This window comes from Toxorhynchites rutilus, chromosome 1, assembly GCF_029784135.1.
Source record: "Toxorhynchites rutilus septentrionalis strain SRP chromosome 1, ASM2978413v1, whole genome shotgun sequence".
In the NCBI taxonomy this organism is placed as follows: Eukaryota; Metazoa; Arthropoda; class Insecta; order Diptera; family Culicidae; genus Toxorhynchites; species Toxorhynchites rutilus.
In genome coordinates this window covers 93,917,494-93,931,866 of record NC_073744.1, presented here as the reverse complement: position 1 = coordinate 93,931,866, position 14,373 = coordinate 93,917,494, and the positions used below count along the sequence as shown (strand labels likewise).

Sequence of the window (14,373 nt, the reverse complement as noted above, 5' to 3'; positions counted from 1 at the left end):
TAAAAATTGACGCAGGAAAGAATATCTCGTATTTTCATTTTTAAGGTGTATTCGAACTTATTCAACACCCACCCAAGTTACATATAACTTGTTCGCGACCTGGTAAGGCTCCATCTTTGTTTATTTACGTACCGGACAACAAAACGTAGAACGTAGAACATTAATTGACTTAATATATGATTTCTTCGTAACCTCAAAGTAAGAAAAGGTATAGAATTCAATCAAATTCGAGAAATGTTTCATTCGATCATTAGTTGAAATTCAAGTAGCGTTATTTGTAATTGTTGGGAGGACATCCCACCAACCGTCAATTGGCATTACCAAATTTGCCAGCGGGGCTCTCCAGCTGACAGCCGTCAGCTTGACAGATGCCGCTGCGGCTCTCGGTTTACATTGTCGTCGACAACGACAGCCATCATTGGAACACAAGTTGACACAAGATGACGCTGCTAAGGTTCGACTCCTCCTACGGAAAATGAGCCCACCGGACCACGAGCGCTACCACAGCTTTATCTTACCAAAGCTCGCTCGTGAGTACACCTTCGCCGAAACGGTAGAAAAATTGAAATCACTGTTCGGTGCGTCCACTTCAATCTTTCGTCGACGGTACAACTGCCTCCAGACAACCAAGAAGGACAGTGAGGATTATCTCGCCTACTCGTGCCGGGGAATAAGTCCTGTGTTGACTTCAAACTGTCAGAACTTACTGAAGAATAATTCAAGTGTCTGACGTTTGTGTGTGGCCTCAAGTCCAAGCAAGACGCCGAGATCAGAATGCGGCTAATCAACAAGCTCAATGAAGCTGCGGATCTTACTCTTCAATAAGTAAAGGGTGTGTCACATCAAATTGCATCACGGAAAAAACGCTGTAGAAATTCGCCCAGTAGACCGATCCTTTTGAAAATTTTAGACAGTAAAATAAAAACTATTAAACAACTTTTGGTATTTTCTTTTTATTCATACTTCGAGCCCAAGCCCGTATGCTCGCACCTTCCTCTTTACCCCGTCCATAAGGTTCTGTACAACGTCAGGTTGTAGTTTTTTTTTGAACAGAAATCCATTTTCTCTTGAAGTCCGCCTCCGATTTGACAACTTTTGGGTTCTTCCGTAGGGCTCCGGACACCATCCGGCTCGTTGGGCGGGTTCATTTCCTTTGGCACGAAGGTATCCCCGTTGACTTCGTACCACTCCAACACGTCCTTTGAATAGTGGCACGAAGCGAGATCCGACCAGAAGATGGTCGGGTCCTCGTGCTGCTTCAATAGTGGTAGTAAGCGCTTCTGTAGGCACTCCTTAAGGTAAACCTGCCCGTTTACCGTGCCGGTCATCACGAAGGGGCGCTCCGCTTTCCGCAAGAGCAGATCGTTTGCCACACCATGTACTTTTTGGCAAACTTGGATAGTTTCTGCTTGCGAATCTCCTCCGGAACGCTGAATTTGTCCTCTGCGGAGAAGAACAACAGGCCCGGCAGCTGACGAAAGTCCGCTTTGACGTAGGTTTCGTCGTCCATTACCAGGCAATGCGGCTTCGTCAGCATTTCGGTGTACAGCTTCTGGGCTCGCGTCTTCCCCACCATGTTTTGCCCTTCGTCGCGGTTAGGAGCCTTCTGAACCTTGTTTGTACGCAGGCCCTCCCGCTGCTTGGTCCGCTGGACGAATGAACTTGACAAATTCAGCTTATTGGCGACATCCCGGACCGAACTTCTCGGATCACGTCTAAACTGCTTAACTACGCGCTTGTGATCTTTTTCACTGACGGAGCATCCATTTTTGCCGTTCTTCACCTTCCGGTCGATGGTTAGGTTCTCGAAGTATCGTTTTAGTACTCTGATGACCGTGGATTGGACGATTCCCAGCATCTTACCGATGTCCCGATGTGACAACTCCGGATTCTCGGAATGAGTGCACAGGATTAATTCACGACGCTCTTTTTCGTTCGACGACATTTTTCCAAATTTACGAAAAATTGACAGTGAAGCATGGCCAACGTGATCTATACACTCTTATCTGATTATAAGCGAAAGCTGAAGATATAATTCATAAAAATTAAATTTCTACAGCGTTTTTTCCGTGAAGCAATTTGATGTGACACACCCTTTAGTTGAGCAATGCAACAACCTCGTCAACCTCAAGATGGACACTGTTATGGTAGAAAACCCATCGGGAGTGAATTTCGTTGCTCACAACCAGAAGAACAGGCGTCGATCAACCAGCAGCACTCCCTCGCACGATCAGCCCAGAAAACCCTGTTGGTCCTGCGGAGGGATGCACTTCAGCGAAGATTGCCATTTTCGCGATCACAAATGTCGCGACTGCGGTAAGCAAGGTCACCGAGAAGGGTACTGCGCATGTTTTTCATCGAAGTCGGCAGCGAGCGGTTCGAGAAAGCAGCTACCGAAGAAAATCAAGATGAAGAAGAAGCGTGAGCAGTCAACAAAGACGGTGACAGTTCGGAACATTCGTCAGGGTCGAAAATTCATCGAAGTCCAACTCAACGGTGTCCCTCTCCGACTGCAGTTGGACACTGGGTCGGACATATCCATCATCTCGCCTCAGTCGTGGGTCAAACTTGGTCGTCCGAAAGTACTGCCAGCAAGTTGTCGAGCAAAAACAGCGTCCGGGGAGCCGCTGAAACTTATTTCAGAGCTGCAGTGTAGCATCACCCTCAACAACATCTCCAGAGAGGGTAAGTGTTACGTATCAGCTCCTAACGTTCATCTCGACATTTTAGGCATCGATATGATGGACCAGTTCGGTCTGTGGAACCAACCGATCACGGCGTTCTGCAACCAAGTTACTAGTCAGCAGACCCAAGACGTTTCCGACCTTCGGGCCCGGTTTCCCGACGTTTTTACCACGAAAATGGGCATGTACAACAAGACGCCGGTAATGCTGGTGCTGAAGGATGATCCCAAGCCGGTGTTTCGACCAAAACGGCCGGTGGCTTACAGCATGGAGAGCGTCGTGGAAGAGGAACTTCACCGGTTGGAAAGCCTTGACATCATCAAAAAGGTTGACTTTTCCGACTGGGCTGCACCAATAGTCGTTGTGCGGAAGCCTAACGGGACGGTCCGCATATGTGCGGATTATTCGACGGGGTTAAACGCAGCACTAGAGCCGAACTGCTATCCGCTCCCTCTACCCGAAGACATCTTCAAAAAGATGGCCAACTGCCGGTACTTCAGCCACATTGATCTGTCGGACGCCTACCTCCAGGTCCAGGTCGATGAGGCAAGCCAACCACTTCTTACAATCAACACGCATAAAGGCCTCTACCAGTTCACCAGACTGTCACCCGGCGTCAAATCAGCTCCGGGAGCGTTCCAGCAAATAATGGATACCATGCTTGCTGGTCTGGAATGCACCTCTGGTTATCTGGATGACATCCTGGTAGGGGGCCGAACGTTGGAGGAATATCGTCGGAACCTGTATCGGGTCCTCACTCGCCTGCAGGAATTTGGGTTCACCGTACGCATTGAAAAATGCAGTTTCAACATGCGCCAAGTGAAATATCTGGGTCAAATTCTCGATGGAGATGGCATTCGACCAGACCCGGAGAAGATAGCAGCAATTGTCAACATGCCACCCCGCACGACGTTTCTACACTTCGCTCGTACCTGGGTGCCATTAATTATTATGGCAAATATGTAAAGGAAATGCGCACTCTTCGGCAGCCGCTAGACCAGCTGCTGAAAGCGGACACCAAGTTCGAGTGGTCGTCCGCCTGCCAAAAGTCATTCGATCGCTTCCGGGAGGTTCTTCAATCACCGTTGCTTCTGACGCACTACAACCCTAACATGGAAATCGTCGTGTCGGCGGATGCATCAACGGTCGGGCTGGGAGCCCGCATCGCCCACAGATTCCCCGATGGATCCATCAAAGCCGCAGTGACGCGGTTTCATAGAATGCTGTTCGGTCGTCGATTCACTTTGGAGACCGATCATAAACCGCTCCTGCAGATATTTGGCTCAAAGAAAGGTATTCCCACCTACACCGCTAACAGGCTCCAGCGGTGGGCCTTAACCTTTCTCCTTTACGATTTCGAAATCCGCTACATCTCTACGGATAGCTTCGGTCACGCGGACATACTCTCCAGACTCATCAACCGTCACGTGCGACCAGAAGAGGAATACGTGATTGCCAATCTCCAACTGGAACACAGCATTCGCACCGTCATCAACGAGTCGCTGCAGGTTTTCCCGCTCTCGTTCAAGGCCATCCAGAGCGGAACCAAAAGCGACGCGAATTTTCATTCGTTTCGTCAATGAAGGCTGGCCGTCGAAGAAGACCAGCATTACCGATCCCGGAATCCAACAATTTTATCAACGTCGAGAGTGTCTCTCCGTCGTAGCTGGATGCCTACTCTATGGTGAAAGGTTGGTCATCCCACCAACGTTCAAAAAGCGCGTTCTCCAACAGCTGCATAAAGGACACCCCGGAGTTGAACGAATGCGTTCCGTCGCTCGTCAATATGTTTACTGGCCAAACATCGACGACGAGGTAGCGAAGCTTGTCGCTTCGTGCAACGAGTGTGCCAGCGTAGCCAAGACAGACCGGAAGACTACCATGGAATCCTGGCCCGCACCGGAGAAACCGTGGCAACGGTTACATCTGGATTACGCCGGTCCGCTGGATAGGAACTATTTTCTCATTCTGGTGGATTCGTTCACCAAATGGCCAGAAGTCGTACGAACCAAGGAGATCACCACCACAGCAACCTTGCGAATCCTTCGTGGCATCTTCGCAAGATACGGTCAGCCGGAAACATTGGTCACAGATAATGGGACACAACTCACCAGCGACCGGTTCGAATCATACTGCGACACGAACGGTATCGTTCACCTGAAGACAGCGCCATTCCATCCACAGTCAAATGGACTAGCAGAGAGGTTTGTCGACACGTTTAAACGGTCGCTCAAGAAAATCACCGCAGGGGGGGAAACCCTCGACGAAGCCATCGATACCTTCCTTCTGTGCTACAGAACAACACCCTGTCGCAGCGCACCTGGTGGGAAATCTCCCGCTAACCTGATGTATGGACGCCCGATCCGTACGTCTCTGGAATTACTTCGCCCGCCTAAGCCGCTCTACAAGTTACCTAGTACTAAACAGGAAAAGCAATTCAACCGGAAGCACGGCGCGAGAGCTCGAAGTTACGATTCACAAGATCTCGTCTGGGCTAAGGTCTACTCAGCCAACAAGTGGACCTGGCAGCCTGGCATGGTGATCGAGCGCATCGGTCGGGTTATGTATAACATCTGGCTGCCTGTGAAGCAAAATCTCATTCGATCCCACTGCAACCAACTGCGGACTCGTCACGAATCTGAAATAAACGCAGAAGCTGAGACGACACCGGAAACTGCCCAAGTACCGTTGTCTATTATCCTGGACAGTTGGGGTTTACGTCCTACTCCTGAGCCGGAAGCTGAGGAACTCGACTTGCCAGCCGAACTCCAAGAAGATCTGCAGCCACAGATTAGTCGTCGACGTCAACGAGCCTCCCTTAGCACGCAACATCAACAACCGATTCTTACTCGTCAGTCTTCGAGATCTCGAAGGCAGCCTGCGAGGTACAATCCGTATCAACTTTATTGAAAGGGGAGGTGTTGGGAGGACATCCCACCAACCGTCAATTGGCGTTACCAAATTTGCCAGCGGGGCTCTCCAGCTGACAGCCGTCAGCTTGACAGATGCCGCCGCGGCTCTCGGTTTACATTGTCGTCGACAACGACAGCCATCATCACACAAGTTAAAATTTGCGATCAGCAGCTCGCGCACATTAGTTTTATTGTTCGTAGTTATCGTCTAATAAATATATGTATTTTTACCACTAATCGCGAGTTGCTCATTCATAACCCACATATCGCAACAGTAATCGTTCGCAGATTTGCGAGGAAATGTGAATATTTGAAATTATTTAACTTTTTAACGACCAGCTGTTCAAAAAATCAAACAACAGCTTTGATAATTTTCATGTCTTTGGGAAGCAACCAGAATGGTATGTTTTTGTACCAAATAATAGCTCAATTTCTCAGTTAACACTCCTCAATTTCGTTTAATTTTGTATAACTTTATTGAAAAATAAATTCGGTTTGAAGCAACTATGTGCGCAAGGTGTTTCAATAACATAACCTAACAATTAAAAAAACCTAATAAAATACAAACATATGTAAACTTTTCCACAGTATTACTTTGATAGAAGAGCACATTGTGATGTAGGAAAAATAATTCCATTGAACCTCCTGCAGGAAGAAAATGCAAATTTTGGCCAATATTCGATGTTTCGACATTGATACATTGGAAAGAATTTTTTGACGTAGAACTACGTCTTTCAGGAGGGGTGTCAAATCAGAAAACAGGTCACGTTTTTATGAAATAAAGCCATTTTTTTTGCTACCCATATTGATGAATTGAAAAAATGTCCCATTTTGTGATGGCGGTCATTTTGGATTTACAATCTACCCATATTGATGGGGGTTTGATAAAATATGTAGTCCGCCATTTTGTAGCGATCGCCATCTTGGATTTTCAAGATACGCAGTTTTAAAATGACAGCAGATATAAAGGCGTGCTCTAAATTTCAGATCAATCGGTCAACAGGAAGGAAGTTAAATTTCTATTGATGTGGGACAACCCTGCAGATAAACATACAAACATATTTTCAGTATGTAATGCTAAATAAAACCGTATAGTATAAAAACTAATTTTTATGTTTTTGATTTTTTGATTATTCTACATAACCCATATTTACATTCGAGTGCCTATTCTATCATTTTCCGTTTAAAAATTCTATTTGCATTGACAGTGGAATAGTGTCGACGCCTGGTGGTGACTTCCAAATAGGGCCATAATTTGGGTCCCAAACTAGTTAGGGTAATCTCTATCAGATTGGATGACACCAAGATGGTGGAGTTAACAGGTGGCTCGTAATTTACACTATTTAGAAAAGACGTTTGAGGAATGGCAAGACGAAAAGTTTGGATTTGTTTATGTTATTACTTACGTTGGTATGGTTACATTTGATTTCGTCGAAGGTATTTGAAGCAGTATAATAAACAGTTTTTTTTCCCAAAATATATATTTTATTAAGGCACATGTGGCGTTAGCCTGACGGGGCCGGGAGTCCAATATTTTGACAATTTTTGTCTTACAACTATGTTAGTAATATGTAACCGATTACTCGCGGTTGGCTCGAGGTTAGTATTACAAGTGTTCTCATAATTGGTATGTTGCAGTCTTCGATGCTCTGTACGTGTGCCCGACACGGGATACTTCCTATTGGGATGCAGCTGACCATTAATCAGCAACGCCCCCATTCCCCGGAATCGAGCAATGAGAGGGAACCCATGCTAAGGTAATCTTGAATAATTTTTCGACCAAAACACTCAATAGTTGTCTTATTCTTGTTAGGAAATAAGATGAGCGTTTATCAACTTTCATTGCGCGGATTGCCTCTATTGAGCTGAGACTGTCTGAAAAAATAAAATAGTGGTCGATGGGCAATGTTTCAATGATCCCTAATGCGTAATATATCGCACCCAGTTCAGCGACATACACGGAACAAGGATCTTCGAGTTTGAAAGAGGCACTGGAATTTTCATTGAAGATGCCGAAGCCAGTGGACCCGTTTATGAATGAACCGTCAGTAAAGAACATTTTATCAGATCCAACTTTCCCATATTCTGCCGAAAATATCGGCGGAATAGAATCGGAGCTTAGGTGATCTGGGATTCCATGGATTTTTGTCGCATGGACAGATCAAAAATGACAGAGGAATTGCAAAAGTATGGGAAGCAAACTTGGTTGGAGATGCCTGGTGAAGGGTGCACGTCGTGGGTAAGGTACTCATGGTATAAGTTGGAGTAGATTTTCGAAGTTATCAATCACCAATGGATTCATGATCTTGCAACGGATGAGAAATCTGTAGGATAATTCTGTGAACCGAAGAGTAAGCGGGGGTACTCCTGCCAAAACTTCGAGACTCATCGTATGTGTCGAATGCAAACACCCCATGGCTATACGCAAGCAACGATATTGTATTCTCTCCAGCTTCAGAATATGAATCCTGGCAGCTGATCGGAAGCAAAAACTGCCATATTCCAACACTGATAATATCGTTGTTTTGTACAACTGAATGAGGTCTCCTGGATGGGCACCCCACCATGTTCCGGTAATTGCTTGGAGAAAATTGATTCTTTGCTGGCATTTCTGTTTCAAATACGCAATGTGTCTCCCCCAGGTACACTTAGAATCAAAATATACACCCAGGTATTTGAAAAACATAGAGTGTTGGATCGTTTTGCCGGATAGGTGAAGCTGGAATTGGGCGGGTTCGTGCTTCCTAGAAAAAACGACCATTTCAGTTTTCTCCGTAGAGAATTCGATACCCAGCTTGAGGGCCCACGTGAACAGATTGTTCAGGGTATCTTGCAACGACTTTTGCAGAACGACGGGATTAGTACCCGTGATGGAAATAACTCCATCGTCTGCAAGTTGTCTCAGCGTGCAGTCTCTAGTTAGACAATCACCCATATCATTGACGTAAAAACTGTACAAGAGGGGGTTTAGGCAGGAGCCTTGTGGTAGGCCCATAAAACTGTAACGAGAAGATTTCGAGCTGCCATGAGAAAAAATCGTGTGCTTCTCTGACAGTAAATTGTACAGGAAATTGTTGAGAATTGGTGAAAGTCCACGATTATGAAGCTTCTCTGAGAGAATTTCCATGGAAACTGAATCAAATGCCCCTTTGATATCGAGAAAAACGGAAGCCATTTGTTCTTTGTGAGCAAATGCGATTTGGATTTCAGAAGATAGCAGCGCGAGACAATCATTTGTCCCTTTACCTCGGCGGAAGCCAAACTGCGTATTTGACAGCAAATTGTTCGTTTCGACCCACTTGTCCAAACGAAGTAGAATCATTTTCTCTAACAATTTACGAATACAGGATAACATTGAAATCGGCCTATACGAGTTGTGATCGCTAGCCGGCTTGTTGGGTTTCCGTATGCAGTTGTCGTTGAAAATAGTAACCTAGTAACCTTTATGCATATGCTTCCACCATCTGGCTCGGCTAATGTGATTCAGGGAGTGCTTTGATCGTGGTACCGCCACTGGCGCATAATTTGCAGCTTTGTTTTTTGTACTGATTCATAACGACAATCAACCGTGCCGGCAAAACTGTAGTCAATGTTTAGTGTTGTTTGGATACCATATATGTAAATAAGTTCAAACTTACGGGATACGTCCTAACGGCAATTCTGACATTACGTTTTACCTTCCACTCTACTTTCCTTGGATGACACGAAACTAGTTTTAAAATGTAAAAATTTGAATGAAAATTTTAACATTATGTTTTTTAATTATTTGACACACGTATTTATGATTTGTTTTAACCATTTGACTATACATTTCTAACATTGTTACTGAAACTTTTCATCATAATATAAAGTTTTCTTCAAAAACAATTTTCGTACGAGATTTTTTCGCCACTTCCAAAAGAACGTGTTTTACATACATAATATAACATAATACTAATTTTGTACGGAAAAGTTAATTTTCATTCATAGTTTTAATTTTAAAAAGTGTTCATTCCGCCTGAAAATCAATTATTTTTTAACGTTCCCCTAAACTAGTAAACGAGACTCAATGTTGTCAACGCGGATTCAAATTGAACGAGAAGTGTCACCCACATCTGGGTGACGGGGCCTCTCAGGAAATACACCCGTCACCCAGATCTAGGTGACGGGGCGATCAAGGTGTTAATTCTGCTTTTCCGAGTGGTGTAAACCAAGGCGAGTAGAAGTATATCCTAAGGTGGGCCAACTTGCTGAAACCACTCTTCAGCCATATTGGAAGTCTACTGTGTTTTGTTTGTAAACAAAACACAATACGCTTATGCCCAAGCTCGCTCGTGATCAGTCTGTCTCTTTCACACTTCAAGGAAAAAATTCCCCTTCTGCTTTCTTCCGTACTGTTTTCATATACCGCTCCCCTAACCAACTTAGTGACGAAACGGCCTCACCTAGTACCATAGACCCGTCTTGGTGTAAACCAAGACGGGTCTAAGGTACTAGGTGAGGCCGTAACAGTACGGAAGAAAGCAAGGCGCGTAGAAGTATATCCTAAGGTGGGCCAACTTGCTAAAACCACTCTTCAGCCATCTTGGAAATCTACTGTGTTTTGTTTGTAAACAAAACACAATACGCTAGTGCCGAAGCTCGCTCCTGATCAGTCTGTCTCTTTCACGCTTCAAGGAAATAATTCCCCTTCTGCTTTCTTCCGTATTGTTTTCATATACCGCTCCCCTAACCAACTTAGTGACGAAACGGCCTCACCTAGTACCATAGACTAGAGATGGGCAAACCGTTCACGAACGGTACGAAAGAACTAGTTCGCCGAAAAGAGTGAACGAGCGGTCGTTCTTTTTCAAAGAACGATAGTTCTCCCCACGAACTGATTGCGAGCGAACGGTTTGTGAACGAACTGATTCCGTAAGAACGGTTTGCGTGTGAACTGTTTGAGAGTGAACCGTTGGAGAGTGAACTGTTTGTGAACGAACTGTTTGCGAGTGAACTGTATGGGAAAGAACTGGTTGAGAGTGAACTGTTTGGGAACGAACTGTTTGAGAACGAAGTGTTTGCGGGCAAATTGTTTGGAAACGAACGAACTGATTTGCGCTGGGCGGAATGGATAAATACAACGAGAACGCTTGTAAGGAAAATAAAACGATTTGTCATGTATGAACAAAATGCGTGTAACGCTGGGTTTATTTTGTTAATGGATTCTCAATTTTGGGTTAAAAATTAAATTAGATTCTAGTAGTTTTACTGAATGAGGTCTCCTGGATGGGCACCCCACCATGTTCCGGTAATTGCTTGGAGAAAATTGATTCTTTGCTGGCATTTCTGTTTCAAATACGCAATGTGTCTCCCCCAGGTACACTTAGAATCAAAATATACACCCAGGTATTTGAAAAACATAGAGTGTTGGATCGTTTTGCCGGATAGGTGAAGCTGGAATTGGGCGGGTTCGTGCTTCCTAGAAAAAACGACCATTTCAGTTTTCTCCGTAGAGAATTCGATACCCAGCTTGAGGGCCCACGTGAACAGATTGTTCAGGGTATCTTGCAACGACTTTTGCAGAACGACGGGATTAGTACCCGTGATGGAAATAACTCCATCGTCTGCAAGTTGTCTCAGCGTGCAGTCTCTAGTTAGACAATCACCCATATCATTGACGTAAAAACTGTACAAGAGGGGGTTTAGGCAGGAGCCTTGTGGTAGGCCCATAAAACTGTAACGAGAAGATTTCGAGCCATGAGAAAAAATCGTGTGCTTCTCTGACAGTAAATTGTACAGGAAATTGTTGAGAATTGGTGAAAGTCCACGATTATGAAGCTTCTCTGAGAGAATTTCCATGGAAACTGAATCAAATGCCCCTTTGATATCGAGAAAAACGGAAGCCATTTGTTCTTTGTGAGCAAATGCGATTTGGATTTCAGAAGATAGCAGCGCGAGACAATCATTTGTCCCTTTACCTCGGCGGAAGCCAAACTGCGTATTTGACAGCAAATTGTTCGTTTCGACCCACTTGTCCAAACGAAGTAGAATCATTTTCTCTAACAATTTACGAATACAGGATAACATTGAAATCGGCCTATACGAGTTGTGATCGCTAGCCGGCTTGTTGGGTTTCCGTATGCAGTTGTCGTTGAAAATAGTAACCTAGTAACCTTTATGCATATGCTTCCACCATCTGGCTCGGCTAATGTGATTCAGGGAGTGCTTTGATCGTGGTACCGCCACTGGCGCATAATTTGCAGCTTTGTTTTTTGTACTGATTCATAACGACAATCAACCGTGCCGGCAAAACTGTAGTCAATGTTTAGTGTTGTTTGGATACCATATATGTAAATAAGTTCAAACTTACGGGATACGTCCTAACGGCAATTCTGACATTACGTTTTACCTTCCACTCTACTTTCCTTGGATGACACGAAACTAGTTTTAAAATGTAAAAATTTGAATGAAAATTTTAACATTATGTTTTTTAATTATTTGACACACGTATTTATGATTTGTTTTAACCATTTGACTATACATTTCTAACATTGTTACTGAAACTTTTCATCATAATATAAAGTTTTCTTCAAAAACAATTTTCGTACGAGATTTTTTCGCCACTTCCAAAAGAACGTGTTTTACATACATAATATAACATAATACTAATTTTGTACGGAAAAGTTAATTTTCATTCATAGTTTTAATTTTAAAAAGTGTTCATTCCGCCTGAAAATCAATTATTTTTTAACGTTCCCCTAAACTAGTAAACGAGACTCAATGTTGTCAACGCGGATTCAAATTGAACGAGAAGTGTCACCCACATCTGGGTGACGGGGCCTCTCAGGAAATACACCCGTCACCCAGATCTAGGTGACGGGGCGATCAAGGTGTTAATTCTGCTTTTCCGAGTGGTGTAAACCAAGGCGAGTAGAAGTATATCCTAAGGTGGGCCAACTTGCTAAAACCACTCTTCAGCCATCTTGGAAATCTACTGTGTTTTGTTTGTAAACAAAACACAATACGCTAGTGCCGAAGCTCGCTCCTGATCAGTCTGTCTCTTTCACGCTTCAAGGAAATAATTCCCCTTCTGCTTTCTTCCGTATTGTTTTCATATACCGCTCCCCTAACCAACTTAGTGACGAAACGGCCTCACCTAGTACCATAGACTAGAGATGGGCAAACCGTTCACGAACGGTACGAAAGAACTAGTTCGCCGAAAAGAGTGAACGAGCGGTCGTTCTTTTTCAAAGAACGATAGTTCTCCCCACGAACTGATTGCGAGCGAACGGTTTGTGAACGAACTGATTCCGTAAGAACGGTTTGCGTGTGAACTGTTTGAGAGTGAACTGTTTGTGAACGAACTGTTTGCGAGTGAACTGTATGGGAAAGAACTGGTTGAGAGTGAACTGTTTGGGAACGAACTGTTTGAGAACGAAGTGTTTGCGGGCAAATTGTTTGGAAACGAACGAACTGATTTGCGCTGGGCGGAATGGATAAATACAACGAGAACGCTTGTAAGGAAAATAAAACGATTTGTCATGTATGAACAAAATGCGTGTAACGCTGGGTTTATTTTGTTAATGGATTCTCAATTTTGGGTTAAAAATTAAATTAGATTCTAGTAGTTTTAAAAGCAAAACTTCATATGCATATCCTATACTTTCTAATTATCAGAAAAAATCTGGGGGAAGCTGGGGTCATGGATTAAGTAAACATAAAATTGGTATGTTGAGAAAAAAGTTTTTTCGTTGCTTTCAATTCATCGTTTGGCCTATTGCGTGAACCTGAGTGTTGTCCAAAAAGAAAATATGTAAAATTGCACATCAAATTATTACATAAACTTTTGTCCACCGATAAACATATTTTCACATACAGTCTACAGACAGCGACTTTTAATGAAGCAGCTTATCTTTCCCCACTAAATTTCAAAAATATAAATCCCATACGTACACTATCCAATCCAACGATATCAATATTGATGCTGCTGTCTATTGATGTTGGGTTCCAGCCAACATTCTATGTTGTTCTTAATATCGCTGAACGAAAGAGCGAAAGAACGGTTCAAAAGAACTGATTCACTTAGATGAACGGCTAGTGAGTGAACCGTTCATCAAAGTGAACTGTTTTGCCCATCTCTACCATAGACCCGTCTTGGAAGAAAGCAGAAAGGGAATTATTTGCTTGAAGCGTGAAAGAGACAGACTGATCAGGAACGAGCTTCGGCACTAGCGTATTGTGTTTTGTTTACAAACAAAAAACAGTAGACTTCCAAGATGGCTGAAGAGTGGTTTTAGCAAGTTGGCCCACCTTAGGATATACTTCTACGCGCCTTGGTGTAAACATCGTCACCAAGCGTATGGGCAAATCGTTTCCTTCTTCTTACTATGAGGCGGTCAATAGAAGAAGCACAAAATAGAAATTTCCATCTCATCTATTTTAGATAGACAATACTTTGGAATTCAACTAACGTGCCTACACTCCCATTATGCATAATCAAAAAAAAAACCAAAGCCGTGAGACGAGATTTCAGACATTATGTTGTTCTTGGATTCCAGGAAGGTCATATTGAATCATTGAAAATATGTGTACAAGGCATCACATTATAAATATGATTTTGAAAGGAAACAGAAAAATTATGCGCATAGCTTGCACAGAAAAGCATTGTCCATTACTTAAGCCAATTTAGAACTGCAGCGCTTTTTGGTTCTTACATCCATCGGAAGAAAATACCACGCCCAATGATATTTGTTATTACGTTTTGGTCTACTAATTTTTTTGTTTACATTTATCAAGGATTAAGAATTTCAAAAGCA

At 43.6% G+C, this 14,373-nt stretch overlaps 2 protein-coding genes across 3 annotated transcripts in view; one reads left to right on the top strand and one right to left on the bottom strand.

The window, feature by feature from the left end:
• The window catches only part of LOC129775838 (methylthioribose-1-phosphate isomerase), a 91,001-nt gene that overhangs the window by 24,126 nt on the left and 52,502 nt on the right, over window positions 1-14,373 (top strand). The gene's annotated exons all lie outside the window — the stretch shown is intronic.
• LOC129775809 (uncharacterized) overlaps window positions 1-14,373 on the bottom strand; it is a 43,872-nt gene that overhangs the window by 28,449 nt on the left and 1,050 nt on the right. The window lies entirely within an intron of this gene.